Here is an 18,689-nt window from a genome sequence, read left to right as displayed (position 1 = left end):
TGCTCATGGTTCCACAAGAACACGTGGAACCTATCAAAAGGGTCTGATCACGATGGGAGAGGGGCAGGCGTGTTTCCACACCCTCCAACTGCTAGCTCCCCCACTATGCTCAAGACCCCCTTTGCGGGTGCCCTCGCTGGTCACCCTTTTGAGTGACAGTAACACAACTGCCCTCTCTCCATCTGTGGACCACACTTCCCACACCTGTGACATGGAAATAACACTACAATACATCATGGGCTTTCTTTCTGACTACTCTAGCCAAAGAAATGATTCAGATGGCCATGAGGAATTTTTAACATATGCTTTGGAAATACTAAATGGTAACAATTTAAGTTTTCAAAAGCAAAGCCAATCGTTCCTGAAGGGCAGGAAATATATTCTTGTCTTACATTATACTGCTGTACTTTTATTTTTAGTCTCAAAAATTAATCACAGCATATGTGCAAGTGCACAATTCATAACAGCAACCCTCGCCAATAGGTTTTAACTCCATAAACAAGGGCGGGTCGCATGTTGCAATAACCACATACCATTTTAAATGCTAAATTTGTCTCTTAATGGTTTTGCTCACTAAAAAAAAATGATCTGAAAGATTTTAATCTTGGAGGAAAGCTGCCATCTTTAGTATGTTTTCTAATCTTTTGTATTTCATCCTAGTAAGAATCAGTACATGAAGTGCTGACATATATCCAGCCTCAGAATGAACTAATTTAAATAGACATGGCCCAAAATTCTTAGCAGCCACATCAAAATGCCCTCATCAGGGCTTCCCTGGTGGCGCAGTGGTTGAGAGTCCGCCTGCCGATGCAGGGGACACGGGTTCGTGCCCCGGTCCGGGAAGATCCCACATGCCGCAGAGTGGCTGGGCCTGTGAGCCATGGCCGCTGAGCCTGCATGTCCGAAGCTTGTGCTCCACAACGGGAGAGGCCACAACAGTGAGAGGCTCGCGTACCGCAAAAAAAAAAAAAAAAAAAATTGTACTCATCAGACACCTGCTTGTCAAAGGTACACGTTTTTCAATGTACAAAATAATTGTATGAACATTTTCTCTTCCCTGAACATGAATCTAAGAAAGACAGATGACAATCAACATCCAAAGGAATTTTATTTTTTTATTTTTATTTTTTGTGCTTTTGTTGATTTATTATGATTTTCCAATGCCTTACACAGCAGAAACAATGGGTCTAATCTCCAACAAGGGAATAGGAATGTCATATATGGAGATATCTATTAATATTTTCCATTCATGATACCAGGTTCTTATCATATTCATTATCATTTAATCCAGATGAATTTGACATTTGCTTTGTTACTAGAGAGATTAAAATATATTGTGTTCTTTTTTTTTTATTTATATATTTTTTTTATTAGTTTCTGCTTTATAACAAAGTGAATCAGTCATACATATACATCTGTTCCCTGGAATTTTAAATTGAAAATAAAACAAATTAGCTCATACAAAAAGATAATAAGGGAAGAAAAAACGTCTATCTCTCTTGGCCTAAATGTTCTTCATTCCAATCCCCAAACTACTTATAACCCACCACTATTGTTACTGGTTACAATCAATATTTGGATGAGGCAATATGGTGTGTAATGCCATTTTTCTTTTTGGCTACGCCATGCAGCTTATAGGATTCTAGTCCCGGCCAGGGATCGAACCCAGGTCCTCGGCCCCGAGAGCACAGAGTCTTAACCACTGGACCGCCAGGGAATTGGGATGCCACTTAACATTGCCCAGAGTTATCTTCATTGGAAATAATAAATAAATATATCTGGTTTACATATAGCATGAGGAGCTTCAAAGCATGCTAGAGCACCCCCAGGGAAAGGGGGTGAAATCTGTGCTTCTGAATAAAAACATGCACTTTTTTTCTTGCAAGTATTTCCTACCATCACGAAACAGTTACATTATGCTCCATCACCCCACATGCAAAGCTGCCCTCATGGACTTTGATTTTCTGAAGAACATTCTGGGAGAATTTAATGAGCAAGAAGGTTAGGGACATATGGCATTATGATAAATTAAGAAGCCTTGGGACCTGAAATCATAGGTTCTTCCTTTCATTTCTCATCAAAACTTTTAACGCCTGCAAAAGAGAATGTAATCACATGGCCAGATGAAAGTTCACAGATGAGGAAAAGACCATGACCTCTGTATGTACACAGGCGACATTTATCCGGGGATCTGGGTCCAAATATCTAGATGCTAACAAGAGAAGCTGATTGTATCCTTTCATGGTCTACCCCCATCTATCCTGTTCCCTGGCCACTGACAGCATCCCTAACTTGGTCTGCTCATCTCTCAAATGCATAAGACAAAGAGACAAAAAAAATCCCTGCATTAGTTTGTTTCATATTTGCAATCTAATTTCATCCTGAAAAGTATTTTATAAGTTAAGCATCATTAACCCCATTTTATTGATCATGACTGTGAACCCTAGAAAGTTAAAATAACTTACCTGGGGTCAGACCTCTGATAAAGTAGTGAAGCTGGGTTTTCAACCTTGAGCTTTAGAATCCAAGTTCTGTGACTTGTCCCGAAACAAACAACAGATAATAAATGACAATAAAAGAGCAATGCGCACTTCGTAAATTTGGCTAATCAGCATCTTCTACTTATATATAGGGCAGTCCACTCAATTATCTGTTATCTAATAATTGATCTAAATAACGATTAATAAGTACAGTCATGTTGTCAATTATGATTCATAGAACTGAGCCCATGTCATGAAATAATAATCACAGGAAAAAGACAGAAGAGACAGGGGATTCGTCAAAGGCTTTGTAAACCACTCTCCCCAAGACAAAAGTCAACAACATGGGGATTATTTAATTACATCATAGTGTTTCTCTATAGGTGCTTATCTCAGGGGCGGGGCTATTGTCACTTTTCCTTAGAATGCTATTATTTTTATTTTTAGCCTGGCTTCTAAAGTAGGAAATTAAAGATCGCCCCCCCGCCCCCAAGATCCAGCCCATCTTTAGCTATTTCCAGGACAATGAGAAGCATATGAGGCAGCCCATCTGAAATTCTTTTCAATTCTCTATCGGGCACAAGTATGGTGTCTCTAGAAGTTAACCTCAATGTATTCAATACAGACATTCCTGGAAGTTTGGATAATGTGTGAGTTTTCTTTTAATTGAGCACCTCTTTATATTTATTGGAATAGCTGACTATTTAAAGAAAAACCCTGTGAATGCTTTCATAACATCAAATACTGGATTTCAAAGTTAGTGGAAAGAGCACAGAGTTTATGGGAACAAGATCTGAATTCAATTTCTGCCTTTGCCATGTACTACCTTTCCAGAATGTCAGTGGTCTCATCCTTATTTTTTTATAGGACTGCTTCAATAGTTGATTAAAACAGTTTGCATTAATGCACAATAAAAACTGTAAATGTACTATGCAACTTAATTATCATCAATATGCCCTAATTTTAACTCACGCAAAAGAGATTGTAATCAAGTGGCAATATGAAAGTTAACATCTTTGATAACTCAGATATTTTTGCGATGATTTTCTCATAGAGAGATACAGCTCTTCTTTTGAAATGAAATTGTGTCCTCAAGATCTGAGAAAAACAAAAGGTCTTGTTTAATGCCCCTCTCAACCTCAGTCTAAACTAGAACCCCTGTTATACTCTTTCATCGTGTCTGTAATTTATCTTCACAGCACTTACTGAAGACTCTTTTTCAAAAATAAAGAAAATTAAAGACTATTGGCTTGAGCCCCCAAGTTCCTAGCCTATAAGAAGCCAAAGTATTCCCCACACTTTCTGCTAATCTCAGAGTATTTAATAAACCACAGCCCTTCTGTTCCCCTTAGGTCACCTCGATTTAACCTCTCACTGATCAGGGCAAAGAGAGCGGCACTTTTATAATTTTTCCACAGATGATCCACTGTATCAAGCTTTTCATGAGTTTCAAGGATAGCAGAGCACCTCACAGCTTTCAGCTTTCTTCCCCTTTTTTAGTTCTACCTCGGCTGTCTCTTCCCCTTCCCCCCATACAGGAAAACTAGTCAATCCCTCCCCTGGTATCCATATACAGCCCCTTCAGTATCTTCAACACCCCCCAAACCAAGGTCTTTTCAGTATTTTTCCAAATAATTCTGATTCCATTCATAGAATACTTTCTACTCCCAGCTATTAGCGTAAAGTTTTGTGTCCCTCTTGTATTCATCTTTATTCGTATAATCATTTGTTGACCGTCTCCCGATTTGGTCTGTCAGTTCCAAGAGGGACCATATCTATTTTTCTCATCACTGAATTCCTAGCACCTATACATAAGTGCTCAGTAAATATGTGTTGACAGAAATTAACAAATGAGAATGAATAAAATCTAAAGGGGAGATGGGAAAGCAGTAGACAATGCAGTTAATTGTAGATTGCCATGGATTTCCAATAAAGTTCTCTTTAGCTGTCTATGCTTCAGAAGTGGCTTCCTCCCCATTTTCCATCCTACTTGAAGAAAGAGGAGGGAGGAGAGGAAGAAAAAGAGGAGGAGGCGGGGAGGGGAGACAAAACCATTTAATGGTCGATAGTTAGACTGCATTGGGTTTTTTAACGAAATATCTACTGTTTTCCTCAAAGAACTACTAAATGTCATTTCTATTTAGTCTATTTAGGTATATAGCCAATGAATAGGCTTCATGATGGGGATACATTAGCAAGAAAACACTGAAAAGTACTAAAATAATTAGTTACAGTGCTGGCATTTCTGAAAATATATTCAGAGACTTTTATCATTTTGTGTTAAGCTTTAACAAATAAGAATAATATTTATTGGCCTGAATGTGGACATCAATAAAATCCCTTTTCATCCCTGTTCTGTTTTAAAGAATTTCCCAATTTCTGGTTGGAATGAAATCAAAATCTGGAGCAGGAGGTGTATGCCCTTTCCCTAGATGATAGAGAAACCTACCAAATGGCACAATAGATTTTAATATTACAGGGAAACGCATCTGCCGTTTGGTTGACTTTCATTCTGATGAAATGGTTTGGGGTCAGCGCACAGTTGCAGCTCTTAAATGCAAATGCTGCCCTATCTGAGCACATGGAATGACATCAGCGCCTTTGATGAGAGGATAGAATCAATACAGAGGTCAGAAGTGCACCTTTGGGAGGAAAGCCGCAATGAGGCACAGGGATTCCCCAAGATTACAATTCCCTCCACCAGACAGCACAGTGCAAGAGCCTTCTTCACATAGGGGGGCTCCCTACCCACCACGCAAAGGACGGGCTCGTGAGGGTTTCTCCCTACCCACACTCATCTCTGCCCCGACTTGATTGGATGATGTTGCAAAGTTTGCCAACAAAATGCTGACATGTAAGACCAAACTTTCAGAAAATCAATACCAAATAATTGCCCAGGCCATGCTGGAAGATAAACTTATCCTGCATATTATGTACCTTCAGTTCTAGAGTGTGGTAAGCCTCAGAGCCCAGGGAGCTAAGCTGTTCTTATTGTGCATAATATACCTTTATATATCAGCAGGCAGCACAAATCATTTCCTTCCCCGCTGCTCAGTACCCAGTGATTCCATCTCGTCTATATTCATTTTTTTGTACAGACTGATGCCCTGAAATGCTCTGCTGTTGTCAGTTCTTGGATATCCCTTCCCTGGCAGCCAAAGGGAGTACTTAGGAATAATCTCTTGTCCTCACAGCAAACGTCTCCAGATGGTGGTATAGTTTGATAAGTTTAAGAAACAGATCACAGTATTAACCATACTGTATTTCCCATAAAATCCTATCCTACACAATGCACTTCTCAATTTTTCTACTGAATGGATAAGTGATGAGGTGAAACAGATACCAGAGGCCCTTTGTTATTGCAATGTTTCAGTAAAATGATTTCTGCATCCAACAATATTAAAAGTCAAGATATCAAACCAATTATAATATAGCAGATACATTTGTTTATACTTCAGTGACAAGAGCTGTTTTGTTATAAAAATTAGAGCAAGAACCATATAATTCTTCACATTTCTAAACTTAGTTCCCCCCCCCCAATTAAAAAAAAAAAAGATTTCTCTTTTGGGTCATAGCTGTGTGTCTTCTACGCTATTGGTTCCAAAATGTGATTTCAAGCTTAGACAACAAAGCAATGACCTAGGAAAAAGCAGTTCAGTTGCCAAATGTATGAACGCCTAATTTCTACCCCCATACACTGTTCTTTTTATTATTGTGTTAAGGAAAATAGATAGCTAAAAATATCTCAATAAAAATAACGGACATGCCTATTCAAAGCTCATTGGATGCTAAATTCCTGCCAACCTTGTTCATCTCAAAGATATCATATTCCCATTTATAGAAAAATCTACCACATAATATAATTTGGAGATGCAGGCATAGAATGGGGGGGGGGGGAAAGCCAGGAATAAAAAGAAACTATGTCAAGGTATTTTAGCATGAAATTGGCTTGAACAGGAGGGAAAAAAAAAGAGAAGGGAGTTTATAATAACTGGCACTGGAATGCATGTTCACCTCCTTAGAAATATATTAATTTTATGTGATTGTTCCTTTGCACTTTATGACAGAAAGCAAGGCCCTGTTAACATTAGTCCAGCACCATCTTTAATCACATTAATTCAATAACGTTCTAATTGGAAGACGAAAGACTAGTGTTTTATTTACATAAATATAAACGATAAATGAGCAATTCCTGGATTGAATCAAATCAATACACACTGCATTGTCATGTTGACCTCACTAGCCTTGAGGTCAATAAATGTGTGAATCCTCAGAATAATATCCCATCAAAACCAGAGGCAAATCTCCGAGTCTCCAGGGATGTTTCCATCATTCCTTTATCTACTAGTCTGAGGCTAGCTGATGAATATGTGACGATGTTAGTTGGATGAAATGCAATATTTAGAACCGAGAAAAAAAGACCAGCCCGGGTGACCCCCTGGCTGATATCTAGCATGTATTGTTGGCTGCATCTGGTAGAGGTTAGTTAGCCGGCTCTTACTCACCAAACGAGTGAACCACAGATGGACGCGCTCACACTGATGTGTCAGCTTAGCGTCCTGACTTGAAGAACAAGAATGTAATTTATTAACAACTGGAAACCTGGCACAAATATGCCATATCTACAGCAACTCACTAGAATTTTCTGTTTTGCCACCAAATTGCGCCTTTCTGCCAGGATACTGCAAACCTGTGAAAAATATGTGTTTCTTGTCCTTATTAACAACTCACAATGCAATGACTTAGTGAACATTACCTAAAATGGCCTTAAGAAATTGGACCAGCCTAAGGTATACAGAGAAAACAACTATACTTCCAGCAGCTTATCGAAAAAGAAAGATTACTGTTATACAGCAACTCATAAATTATCAAAACTATGCTATCTACAATATACAAATATCAGAATAAAATTAAATCAACAAATATGTATTGATTGTCTACAAATCCAGATTATTCATTAGAACGAAGTTTCAGGATCATTTACTCTCTGAAGGCAATTCATCACCTGATGGCAGATTAACAAACTGCAAAGACTGAAAGAGAGAAGAAGATTCACGGGAAAATACACCTATATATATATATAATATATAATGCATAAGAAAACACTGTTTTTCTATCTTATCCCTGAGGCAGCTTGAAAAGGAGTTCACTTTTGAAAGCTAAAGAACTATCCAAGTTAAGAGAAACAGCCTATATTTCTGATTGCATGAAACCTAAGAATTAAGGATTAATTTTTGAAAAGATGGGATATAGAAGAGGGTTCAAGAGCAGTGTTTTAGATGAAAAGAAATTTTAATATACATTTTTGAAAACACGATATTTAAAATATTAAGGTATTATTACTAATTTTGGTACAATAGTGGAATTATAGTTGTTTTTATCTTTTTAGAGTATACATTAAAATTACAGGAAAAAAATAATGTCTGGAATTTGCTTCAAAACAATCCAGACAGAGAGAAATGAGGAGTTTTGTTTATGAAACAAGAATAACCATGAATTGATAACTGTTAAAGGTGGTTGATGGACTCATGAAGCAGATTCATGATACTATTCTCTCCACTTTTGTATATGCTTGAAATTTCATATAATATTTACATGTGTATACAAATATATTTACAAGTGTTTTAAACACGTATGTATACAAATGTATGTATACAAATGTTGTATAAATATATATGTATGTATACAAATGTTAAGTTTGTATATATGTATATACATACATATATAAAACTTTATATTTATACAATACACATTCGTATTAGTAACACCTTGAAGTAGGTTTATCTTTACCCAGCACTGAACGCTGGTGCTCCAGCTTTTTTGCTGAAAGTCTTAATGTGTGTCCCTCTTGCTAAAGTGTTCAAGAGTAATCCATCCTATATTCACTATATGTCAGGCCCAGTGTTAGGTTTTGAAGATTCAGTGATCACTGACAGGTTTCTGATTTCATGGCACTTACATTCTGGAGGAGACAGGCGTTTATCAAACACACAAATGACTAAGCAAGAGAGCTACAGATTGTGATCAATACTCTAAGGAAAGTAAGCAGAGAAATAAGAGAGAGAGAAACTGGAGAAAGCCACTTGAAGGATGGTGGTCAGAGAGTCCCTCTTTGTGGAGGTAACTTTGGAGCCCAGTCCTGAAAGATGAGAATGGACCAACCATGTACATGTTGGAAAACATTTAAGGCAGAGGGGTTAGTTCAACTGATGATCCTAAAAAAAGAATAAGCATGATATGTTTAAAGAACCAAAGGTCAGTTTGGTTGGAACAAAGAATTGACCACACTTGGTGATGGATTACATATGGGGCATCAGAGAAACAGAGACTCTATCTTTATTTCATCTATCTATCATCTATCATCTATCTATCTATCTATCTATCTATCTATATAACTTTATGCAACATATATCCTTTATACCCATAGCTATAATACATATATTACCCCTAATAAAAATATGTATATTTTTTATCCTAAATATGCAATACATAATTTTAAATTTAAAATACATTTTTATTATTACAAAGGTAATACAAGTTCACTGAGGAAAAATTTTTAAATAAGCTAAAATAAGAAAATTAAATGAGAGACCCATAACCTCCCCATAAAAAAGAGCCACAATTACCATATTATTCTTTTAATCTTTTCCTTTCATATTTTTGAATAAAATAATGTAAAAATATATATATAGACAAATTTTAATCTGATTTATTTCACTTAACAATATAGTGTGAATAGCTTCCATCTCAACTATTTATTACATATTACATTGCGTGGATAATTTATTTAACCCATCCTCCAACATTCAGTAAGTAGATTACTTCTATTTTTTTCACTATTATCAGTAACACTGAGACGAACACTCATAGAAAACTGCATAAATCTTTAATGATTTCCTTATGATACAATTCTAAATGTGGAATGACTTAGCCAAAAATCATGTACAACTTTCAAGGCCAAGTGCTTACTTTTGCTCGAAGAAATGTGCATCAAAAGAAAAATCATTATCTCCACATTATTCAAATCTCCTTTCTCTTTTATTTTAATTCTAGATCTTCGAACTTCTACTGTCTGCAGACTTAAATCCTTATGTAGGACTTATTCCCCCAGGATGGTATTTAAGAACAAACTCACGCAGACAGACTTTGATATTTTCTTTTAATAAGATGTATTGAATTCGTCCTTCACATTAAGAAAAAAGAGTGGGGAGTGTGAAGGTGTTTGTTTTCTTCTCTTTTACTTGGGGATCATATTTAACCTATGTGATAAATCCTAAATTAACTTAGACTCCTACAATTAGAATTAGGAAGAAACTTAGAGTTTCCTTATTCTTGTTCTTCTCCCCTATTCAATGGAATTTGCCAACGTGGCAAATATGGTGCTCAGAAATGAACATGATTTTGTTTCCCATGATCTGAATATTGTATTTCAATTAATGCTGCCTACAGTGCTGAAATCTTTGTCTACATCCTGCCCTCAAAAACATAAAGAATAGATTTTTTTTTTTTTTTTTTTTTTTTTACTGGTTGGCCTTCAATTTTCTCCTAATAATTTCTTTCATCTTCTCGAGATTTCTACCCTTGGGTCTGCAGTACACACACCCAAAGCTTACTGCCTCTTACGTATTTTGAAACATTTTGGAAATATTTCTCTGGTTAATCCTTTGTTTCTCTCTCCTTTTTTCTTTTTCTTTGTTTCTTTTCCTTTTCTGCAGCTACTCACATGTTTTACTTGTGTTAAAATGTGTATATTTGGGGCCATGCTCTCTGGAAGGGTGAAGTACATATGAAATTGGACAGGAAGAGAGTGAACCATCCATTCTCAAGGCTTGTTCAAGACTATTCTCTAGGACTTGCCCAGAGAACCTTGCCATTGTTTACCATGGATGAAGCAGCCCTAGTATCCACTTAAAAGAAGGATATACACTGGCTTTTAAAACAAAATGTAGCATTTTGTTGGGACCAAACCATCTTAAAGTTTGTCATTTGGAACAAAGTTAACTGAGCTCCTCAGGCATGGAGAAAGGAGTTATATGTATTTACATGCCCAGCACTCTCAATAGACTGGGAGTTCCTCAAGTTAGGGGTTCTAGTTTATTGATTCTTCTTCCTCCAGCACCTGAGAAATGCCTGGAACAAAAGATTACTAGAAATATTTGTTGACTGGGTAATTCATAAGTAAGTGGATGGGTAGATTTCACGACACAAATCATTCATAGTATTTGTAAGGTATGAAGATTCTTTTTCAAATTTGAAATTTCAGATTAAATTAATACATGTACAAACTGTCTGACTCTGCTTTTTACACATAGAGAACCCCACACACAATTACCTTTAAACAGTTTACTTATTAAATTTTTTTGAATTTAAGTGTAGTTGCTGTACAATATTATATAATTTACAGGTATACAATATAGCGATTCACAATTTCTAAAGATTATACTTCCTTTATAGCTACAAAATATTGGCTAAATTCCCCTTGTTTTATAATATATCCTTGTAGGTTATTTTAAACTGTTGAAATGCACAAGCCTCTGCTTACTTTTTTGTGACTATCTAAATTTCTCTAAAAACAATCATTGTTCTACAAAAGTAACATGTTCACAATGGCTGCTTTGTTACTTTAACAATTTACTTTGAAATCCAAAAACATTTCCCCAACTATTATTTGCTATAAACCGTTTGACCTGTTAAGCATGAAATAATTCTGATTTCTTATTTTCAAGTTGTAACTTTTTTCAATAAATTAAGTAGAAGTGCTCTCTATTATTATTTTTTCTCAAAATTTCAGGTCATATTCAAAATGGGAATGAAAACAATTGCTTTTGAAATTATTTGTATATACTTTTAAGAACATTCTAATAATTCCATCTTTTCTTAAGTAAAATTTTCTATTTTGTTCAAAGGGACACTTTCTGCACCGCAGAAAGGTTTCGTTTTGTTTCACTAGGTACTTCTGCCCGCTCTCTGATTTTTCTTTCATAGGCAGGAACTTAATCTCTTATACATTTACAGCAATCAATTAATCTCCTCCACCCTTCTCAGTTTATGTGAAGTGCCCCCCCCATATAAATCTTTGCTTACAGTGCATGTGATAAGCCTTCTCTCAGGGATTTTTGTTCGCAACCCAGATCGCTGTTTCCCAACTCTGAAAGCTTACCTTGGTTTTCTATTTCAAAGTCAGTGCATTCCTCTGCACCATACTTTTTAAAATTATGAGTAGATTATGTGCCATCTCACTGTTTATTCACATTTCCAAAGTTTCACAGCCCAAAGATGAAGGATGCAAAAGAGTATATGGTATCACTCTTCGGAGTTGCTGGTGCAACTTTATTAATTATGTTGATCCGTGTGGCTAAGATTTGAAGTTTGGCCTTCTATCTTTTCCATATTTAACACAACCCAAGACGATAGGTTTACAACTCAGTCATGCCATCCTCACCAGGAAGGTTCACAATTCTAAATACTGCTGTATGATCTTAGTGAACTCCTATTCAACCTCTGCTGCCCAGCTCAAAATGAAGGATTCTTTGACTCCTGAAGGAAATGTCAGCCATTGATTCCTCCCGCTGTTGAGGTGCACATCTGCCAGCTGGTCACCTTGATATCATGGCTTCTTTCTTATGACGACTGCATCCTGGATAAGCATGCTTCTTTCCATGCTTCAAGTCCATGTGGTTCTACTGGGACCCATCGCATTTCTTCAGCTGTTCATGACAGATGCCCAAGTCATCGGCGTATTCCATTCCCATGACCTCGGTGATTGGTTCAAGAAGGGGCACAAGATCTAAACCAGGCCAACGTGAAGGATTTCAGGAATTTTATTGGAATTGGTGAAAAGGATGTGCGTTTTCCGATGGGATTGCTAAATTGAGGACGATAACAGTCTGCAGCTGCCGGGAACTATGTTACATATGAAGAGTGCCAGCTGGATAAAGAAGCCAAGACAGGAAAAACAACCTGAGACAGAGCCAGAGACAGACCAGAAGCTGACTTGCTTAGCAGCCCTGATACCTTATGGTTATCCACAGTCATCGTCAGTGTGATTTGTTAGCAGGTCCATGTTACACGCTGCACTGTGAGCTCCTCTGTAGTATCACTGATGCTCCCCAGGGTCTTGAATTTGGTCTTCTTTTCACATCTTTCTCAAGCAGGGCTTCTTACACATAAACCACAAAACACACACGGATTTGATGACTGTTTTTTCATTTCACCCAAAGATGATGTGATGGTTAATTTTCACAGGTTAACTTGAGTGAAGCATGGGGTGCTCAGATATTTGGCTAAACATTATGTCTGGCTGTATCTGTAAGGATGCTTCCAAATGAAATTGGCATTTGAATCAGTGGACACACGAAAGCATTTTTCCCTGCCCCGTGTGGTGAGCCTCATCCAATCCATTGAGGGCCTGAATAGAACAGAAAGGCAAAGGAACAAGAATTCACCCCTTCCTGACTGACTGCTTGAGTTGGGACATAGATTTCGCCCTGTCCTTGACACTCTTGCTTCTCAGAACTTCAAATTGAGACTGAGTTACACCACTGGCTTTCCTGGGTCTCCAGCTTACAAATGGCAGATCATGGGATTTCTCAGCCTCCATGAAAATGTGAGCCAATTCCTTATAATAAATTTCTTTACATATATAGATAGGTGTGTGTATATATATATATATATATATATATCCTATTGGTTCTATTTCTCTGGAGAACTCTGAATAATACAGGTGTTTTTTTCTAATAACTAATACCATTCTAGATGTCCAGGAAATACACTAATTCATTACATACAATGGATGCCTGAGGGCAATCAGGCTTAATTTCCTCACAGATTCTCCCCCCTTGAAAAGTCCTTAATGTTTTTCCATGGTTTCTAATGATTTCTGTATTTTCATATATAAAAATTTCTCATTTCTCCCTATACTACCTAGCTCTTGTTTCTATACTCCAGATGCTAGTAAATATATTCAATTGGCCTTTCAAACCCTGAATGTGCAGGTGTGAAGTCATCATACTTGTCCCCAAAAGTGCTTCTCTCCCTGGATTTCCCTTCAGTCAGTGTCACCAGAAAATGGCAGTCATGCTAGACTACTTCTTCATCCCATAAATCTCAAGTGTATTTTTTCCTATAGATTCTAATTCCTCAAATGTTCCTTAAATCTATTATCCCAATTCAATCTCTATTGCCATTGCAGGAGTTAGGCTCATTATTTTATATCCAGACTATTTTTAAAATCTCCTAAAAGTTTTCCTGCTTCCACCCCCTATTTCTTCACACTCATCCTTTATAGCCCTACCAGGAATGTCTTTCTAAAATAAACTCTTACCATGCATTTCTTGTCTTCCCTACTCTGTCAGAGACAGAGTTAGAATTCAAATCAGGTTTGCCTGTTCTATAACCTATCTTTTCTACATATCAAACTATACTTTCTGAGTTCACCTAGAATACGATTTTTCACACTTTTTTTTAGCTTTGGAGCCCTTGGTTTAAAAAACATCATGCGCAGGTCAAAAATGGAAAACACAAATTAGAATTATTCTGGTTAAAGCAGGGGAAAAAAATACCTAGGAACCATGCCTGTCAGCCCCTTCATGACCTCCTCACATCTCCGCAGAATGTATTTTTTTGCAAATCAGTCACCCATTTTACAGATGAGCAAAGTAAGGCCTGTCAGGATTCAATGTTCTGCCCTGGCACCATCTCTTTTGCCTGCGATTCAGCTTCCTTCCGACTCTATCAATCTGCCTCCCTGAAAGATGATGTATAGTCTATTATTTTTAAGAATTTTATATCATATGTTCATGAACAGGGGAACTAATTTTTTTTAATTGAAAATGCTGAAAACCCTTTAGTAAAGCATATAATTCTTTGGTAATGCCAAATGGTCATCTTTCTGATTCATCTGTTTGGGAAGTTTGGTTGGCACTTATCAAATTTTCTCACGGTCTAGATTTCATTATCACTTAATGTACCTAAAGCTTGCTGCTACATTCCACCCTCCTGTGACAGCTGGCTTATTTGTAATGAGCTATTTGGCCTCTGTCTATACCACTTCTTAGAGATAAGTATTCTTGAAAAGGTAGAATTTGTTGGTGGCCTTTCCCTCTAAACCTCCTTTGAATAATTGTGATTTTTTATTGAGGTATAATTGACAGATAACGTTATTTAGTTTCAGGAGTACAGCATAATGATTTGATATTTGTATATATTGCAAAACAATCACCACAATGTCTATAATTATGGTTATTTACATGGCTTTCCAGACCTTTATCTAAACTCAACTAATTCTGCTTGATGGGTTGTATTCCATTGCATAATTTTTTTAAAAGACTAAAGGTCTGAATCAGATACAGTTGCCTGTAAGTCTTGAAATGGATTATGTGTGTGGAGAGAGATAGATATATTTCCCACCTGATCTCCTCCACGCCCCAAATTCATTTTATATGCAGAGCTTTTCTGCCTCTAAAATGATCCCTGTGCAGCAAAGCATGGTGAGATATGTAACACAGTATAACATAAATGCTGGACAGTCATGGTTTGTGTGGAGCACTGAGGAATGGAAGGATCCAGGGACAAGACAAAGAAAATGAGGACCACGGACCAGGGAGATTAGGCGCAGTCTGCTAGGAAGACAGGGATGGTGTCCAGGAACCTCTAATCCAGGGTGAGAGAGCAAATGATGAAGGTTCCAGAGCGCGGGGTTAGATTAGCATAAAGACGTGAGAGAAAGACCTCGGCAAAGAGGATGGTTGAGAACTGCGTCAGATGTGTCGTGCCCTGCAGGGCACCCGCATCAGTTCTGGCCGGTGTGGGTGGCTAAGCACGTGTTTCCTCATCTTCCTCACTCCTCCAGGTTCACCCGCTGACATTGTGGGCTGTGGAAGGTAGGACGGCTCACTCAGACTTGGTTCCAACCGCAGAGTCACAACATTCTTAGGTGAAATGATTACATTTCCAGATGTGAGTCTAAAGCAGCCTTTCACTAAAATGATGTTTCATTACAACCCTGGGTTATGAGGAAATTTTGTCAAGTTCTTCTCACAAAAAGAACAATTTGGCAAATATTTTTCTGTTCACATCAAAAAAAGTGACCTATCACAGGAAAGTTTTTTCCTTCCAAAATCTCCTAGAGTGAAAGATTTCCATCTTTTTTTATATACTGGGAAAGGAAAGACAACTGTAACCCATTTTCCCCCATTCCCAGCCTTGGTCAAAAAAAAAACCACCCTGGTGTTAAACGTATAGAGGTGCCGTGATAACCAATTCAACATTTTCTTTAGTCTATGCCTTTGGGGTCAGTAGCTACCAACCACAATCCCTGAGAAACAGCCTGTCAGCGCATCTATTCCAAACCTCAAGGTGTGGGGAGAGGGTGCGGGGAGGAGGGGCTGGGATGAAAATTGAGGGGATGGGCATTCGCGATAACCCTTGATACTACAGTGTTTCATATTTCCTATACAAAGCTCTCATACCTCAAATCAAACTAAAAACCCACTGAAGGAAAGACAAGCCTTCAGAGTGTGTACACAGCACAGGAAATCAATACATACTTCTCGAATCAAAATTTAAATTAATTCGCGCTTTCTTTTAAGACCTAACCAAAATCAAATGAGAGAGAAATCCAAGCTACAATTTAATCCAAGAGGAAATCTTCGACTTTTTTAAACCAACAAAAAAAGAGCATTTCAGAAAAAGGCTTGTTACTAATTATATTTTGCTGACATATGCCAATTACATTCAGCAATATTGTTCTCGCAGGCTGTTGGGTCACGTAACAGCCTGAGAGAACAATGATGCTGAATTAACAACTGGAGTGAAAGCTTTCAAGAATCTCTTACTCAATTAGATGCTGACAAATTTACCTGTAAGTCATAAAGTTTTTTATGCAATTTAAATAGTTTCATAAAGTACATTATTTCACACAGTTAACACAATAGCTCTGAGATATGGAGTCCATTTTTACATATTTAGAACGTTCCTTTCTTATATTTAAGTGACTTAGTCAAATATTTATGCATATTTTTAGCCATTTCATTACATAATGTATGTATTAAGTTGTCTCTACAAGTCATTTGAAGCTAATGTAGAAAATGTAATTCACCAATTCAATGGCCTTCCAGGGATGTCCAGTTATGAACAAATTATTTAACCTTCAGAAGGCCAGTAGTGATAGATGCTAAAGCAAAGATTAATCACAAATACCAAAATTAAGCCAACAGGTAAATGTTTTTAAGCATTCATGACTCATAGAAATATTAACAGTCCGATTGAGGTACCAGAAATAAGCACTACCATATGCATTACAATGTCATTAGGAATGCAGTTTGCTTTTGGAACACAATTGCTTTGTATTAAATTATCATTTTAGAAAAAGAGGAGAATGTTTCCACAGCCATTGTACAGACAGAAAAGTAGAGGTACAGAGCCAGGATTGCATGATAAAAGTATCACAAAGAAAGTCTCACACAGACTGAAATGTGCTCTAAGAACTTCACCGGACTCTATATTGACCTCTCCCTTCCAGTGGGGAGTTCAAAGATTGTTCAAACCTTGAGAACACACAGTGACAACAATCTTAAAAAAATATAAGATCAGGATCTTAATACCTATATCTTAGGTATTTTTCTGACTGATCGATTAACTGAATAATCTCCCCGTAAGTACATATATAAGTACAAACTCCTTGAGAACAAGAGTTATATTTAGCTTGTTTAAATTACAGACAGCAAACATACAGGTTTCCACAGCTACCTGAAAGCTTCCTACAAAACCTTTCTTAAGCTGAAATGGTGAAAGCAAAGAAGCAATTACCTCAGGCCACATCTTGCTAATGGATGCACAAAATAAATAGAGTTAAAGCAAAAATGCCCCCAGACCCAATTCAAAACTATGGTGGCTGGATGCTGAGATGCTGAGTGAGGTTCCCGGGGAAGGAGCTTGGCCGTGCCACACTCGCCTCTCAGGGTGCCCGCTGCCTCTCTAATCGCTGGCCGCAAAATAAATGCTAAACTAGATTTTTGCTTTTTTTGCCTTTTTCATAGAAGCAAATGTCTTCTTCCAATTTCTTTTATTTCTTTCAGTTAGCAAAAACAGGTACTAATGTAGTTCTTCCGTAAAAGAGAACTTTTGAAAAGCAGGGGATGCCTATACAACATCTCTAATTGAAGCAAGCTTTACTGATTCCATGCGAAAATAATTATGGCAAGTTTCTGGTACTTAGCCTATAGGCTAAGGAAAAACCATGTTGAGCAAGACATATTCTGACCTTACTTAAAATTTTATTTTTAAATTATTTTTCTTTTAATGTTATCAGACTTAGCCAACTTTCAAATAATTTTCACACTTTATAGAATATTATTCAAACAAGAATAATTAGAGTCATATTTTATATAAAGTCTTCAGAATAGCATAGGATTCCTTTCTAAAACACTCTTGGGCTGCACCAGGAAGAACTGAATAATTTAACAGGAATTTGGGAAAATCCAGGGTAGTGATATTCTTTCCCTTTAAAATAAGCATGTCTATATATTCCCCAGTCTCATAAGCCCTTGTAAGTTTTCCTAGATACTTTCTATTTTTAAAAATATGTCATGTCAAAATCAGCTGAGATTTCCTTTCTATAATCATTTCTCAAAACAAGGATTCTGGCTACTGGTTCAGAAGTCATGTGGATTGTGGGTACCCTCCACTTAGTCTCATCTACAGGCTCTCTTTGCCCTCTGGTAGATAGGAATAGCTTATGGAGTCCTTACTTGATTGTGTGTCTTGACCTTGACCACTGATGCTTTAGAAAAACACTTCTTGCTTGTGCAAGGCAGCCATTGCTCTAGCAGTTCTTCTTTTCAGCTTGAGAAGGCTTAAGGTCATGAGATACGGCCCCTTCTCTGGACCACTATCTTTGTTTGGCTTTTTCTCTTGAAATTATCTTGTGCTGACTTCCAGACTTGCACTATCATTCATTCTTTTTTGCTCTCTTCTCTCTCATTCCCTCCCTCTTCCCCTTACTTGCGTGCACACACACACACACACACATGCATACACACACAGAGGAAAATCTATATGTGTCAGACATTCAGCAAGGGAAAGACAAAGGCACTGAGTTAATTACCCATCATTTACTGCTGCTGAGAAGAGCAGATGGCAGCAGACGATATGTAAATGGCAAGGGGCAGTGAATTATTCGATTTTTTTAGATTAATCGTCGATGACAAA

Source organism: Mesoplodon bidens (assembly GCF_964165515.1).
Source record: "Mesoplodon bidens genome assembly, chromosome: 16".
Taxonomy (NCBI): domain Eukaryota; kingdom Metazoa; phylum Chordata; class Mammalia; order Artiodactyla; family Ziphiidae; genus Mesoplodon; species Mesoplodon bidens.
The sequence above is the reverse complement of the archived record's forward strand: the minus strand, read 5'-3'. Positions refer to the sequence as shown.